This window comes from Austrofundulus limnaeus, unplaced genomic scaffold (assembly GCF_001266775.1).
Source record: "Austrofundulus limnaeus strain Quisiro unplaced genomic scaffold, Austrofundulus_limnaeus-1.0 Scaffold2, whole genome shotgun sequence".
NCBI lineage: Eukaryota > Metazoa > Chordata > Actinopteri > Cyprinodontiformes > Rivulidae > Austrofundulus > Austrofundulus limnaeus.
In genome coordinates this window covers 5,292,829-5,295,767 of record NW_013952404.1, presented here as the reverse complement: position 1 = coordinate 5,295,767, position 2,939 = coordinate 5,292,829, and positions in this window count along the sequence as shown.

The following is a 2,939-nucleotide window of genomic DNA, read 5'->3' as shown; positions in this document are numbered from 1 at the left end:
CTGGAAAGCAGTAAACCAATTTGTTACCAAACAAACCCTCTCCGCTCAGCGTGGGGCTGGCACAAGTTCTCAAGTGTTGGTATGAGGCAGTTTCCTTCAGTTGAGGATTAAAATAGAAGGATGGGAGAGTAGCAGCTGTATAATTAATGGTATTGAAGCAACGAGGAGGCTTCAGTGAATAGTTTGTGTGCTTGCTGTCTATAATTCTGCCTCCTCATCGGGGGATGGGACCCAGCCAGGGGAGCTGACTAACACTTCCAAGCCTGCTATTACTTCATTCTCAGATCATAGTTGTTTGAGAGCAAAACAAATCAAACTACATCAAAAGTGTTGCTTGTCTGTCACGTGTATGGTTTGATCTGACTGATTGCTCAATTAGACCAAAGGTCTGCAACCTTTATAATCAAAGGATCTGGTCAGAGCCACAAAACCTACTTGAGGTTTAAAATGAAAACTATTGTTATAAAAGAAAACTTTGCTTGTTGCACTATACCATTAGTCTAAACACAACTACACAACTGAGGCACAAAGGAGTGTTAGGGGTAAGATCGCTTCAACTGCTTTTTACGAAGTGGTTTCATTTCCGGACTCAGGGATTTTGTGAATGAGGCCGATATTTCAGTTAAAATACATCAGCAAAAATATTTATCCGAGTATAGTACTACGCCCCAGCTTTGTGCATGATTTTATGGATAAAATTTTACGTATTATACTTGAATAAATACAGTAACTATGATAAATTATTGCCATTTATTGGTATTTTTACACGTAAAGCAAAAGACCAAACTCTTATAAAAAAAGAAAAAGTAACATTGTCTCTTGTTTGATTATAAAACTGAGAGAGAACTAAATATGGTTATCTGGTTCAAAACATCAATATTTATTTCTGTTAGTTTGGTCAAAGCAACAGAGAGCCACTGAAGAGGAAACAAAGAGTTGCATGTGGCCCCAGAGCCATAAGTTGCAGACCGCTGCACTAAACTGATGCCACATCCGCTGTAATAGAGATGTAGAATAAATAGAGGAGGTCAATGGGTAAAAATCCAAACATTAATTAGAGCATATGGAGAGGTTTCAGTGTGTTGAACAGACTGCCACAGGCATCCAGTGAATACACAAACTGCATCATAGCAAAGCAATAATTCTGTGTACGTGTCGACATCAGGGAGTGCTGCTGGCTCAGCACATCATATCTGGGAATAACCCAATACAGTCATTTACTCCTATGGCCCCATTAATCCTACCAGAAACAAACTAATCAATCTACTGGTGACCACAATCAGATTTAGTTTAATCAGCCATGACCAGAAGCCAGCTGAATCAGATATACTATCTGTTTTATCAGTCTCAGACCCAGAATACTATTCATGCTCATAATAGCATAAATCATTTTTACACACAAGTACCAAATGTGTTTTTGTAAAATATGCAGACAATTCAATCTGGTTTATTTCCCTCATGAAAGGCAGGAGGTGATGCAAGCAGTAGGATAGAAAGTTGCTGTGTTTTGCTCTGTTAACAGCACTAAGAAAAGCAGACGAAGCTCATTTAGAAGTATACCTAAAAGAGCATTGCTTTGCTTTAGTACTGATATCAACCAAGTATAATACTTGGTTGATATCAGTACTAAATATATATGTATCCACAGTAAAGCAGTACACAGGTCAGCAGAAAAAGAATGAAAAATAATTTGCTCCAGTCCACATAAAAGGCTCACTTACAATACAATCTCATGAACTCTTGTGTTGCATGTTTAAATTGTTTTGCTAAAAATAATTTTAATCAGATCATCTATAAACAAAATCCAATCCTCCAAAACCTAAGCCTTTACTGTGTTATACTGTGATACTGAAATATGGTGACAGTATTTAGAAATTATGACGGTATATAAACCCTCTGGAGCCTAGTCACATGACCTATTTAAATTCCTCTATCCGGAAAGATACGCTTTCTCTGAGACTCCGTTTCAATTTGTGTCAAAGTAGAGACTTCAAACGATACACCAGTTTGCAAATTTTGTTGTTGGCCAAATAAAACTGGAGTTATGATAAACAGTATACACCACATTTTTTTTCTGAACATGGCCGTCCTATTTGATGTAAGTTGCAGCAGCAGGGAGAAAGAAACAAGGTAGTGTCATGGAAAAAATTGTGCAATCTGTCATCGGTCTCATTCTTCTATTGAGCCAACAAAACACAGACCCTCCGACCTGCTTTCTGACCGAGGCCCAAAGTCCACCCTGCCCCAGTAATACCCTATACCATGGACGGTATTATAAAAAAAGATAATAGGTTGGTATGAAAGAGATCAATAATGACCAACCCTAAAATTAGGCCCATTTTTATAAAATAGCAAAAGGTTGAATTAAAGAACAGGATTACACCTGCCTAGTATGCAAATGTAGGCCTGGGATAAGGACAGCGTCAGGAGAAATCAGTGATGTCTTCTTGTACGACTGTGTTTGAGCAGCAAGTCGATCGACAGCAGGCTGACAGATTCTCATGTGGATATGACAGAAACCTGTGATGTTTGGAAGTCATCCCCTGGMTGTCCGCTCACATCCTCTGCCTCACTACACAGGTAGCAAACAAGCCAATCACAGACTGATGGGAGGATAGAATCCCAATTATCTTTTTATACTACAAAAAACAATAAAATACAATAATCAGAACTATTACAGGATCGAATACTCCCATAAAGAGGGGAAATAAAAATCAGTTGAGTGTGTGCAAAAATGCTTACATATCTCAGAYAAAACCTTCTAGTTTATGTTCTGTTAAATAAAGTCTGTCCATCCTCAATTTAAAATGAAACAAACAATAATACAAAACACATATTTAAATAAAGTATGTGTTAGGGCAGGGATCTGCAACCTGCGGCTCTGGGGCCACATGTGGCTCTTTGGTCCCTCAGAAGTGGCCCTTTGAAGACTATATAAT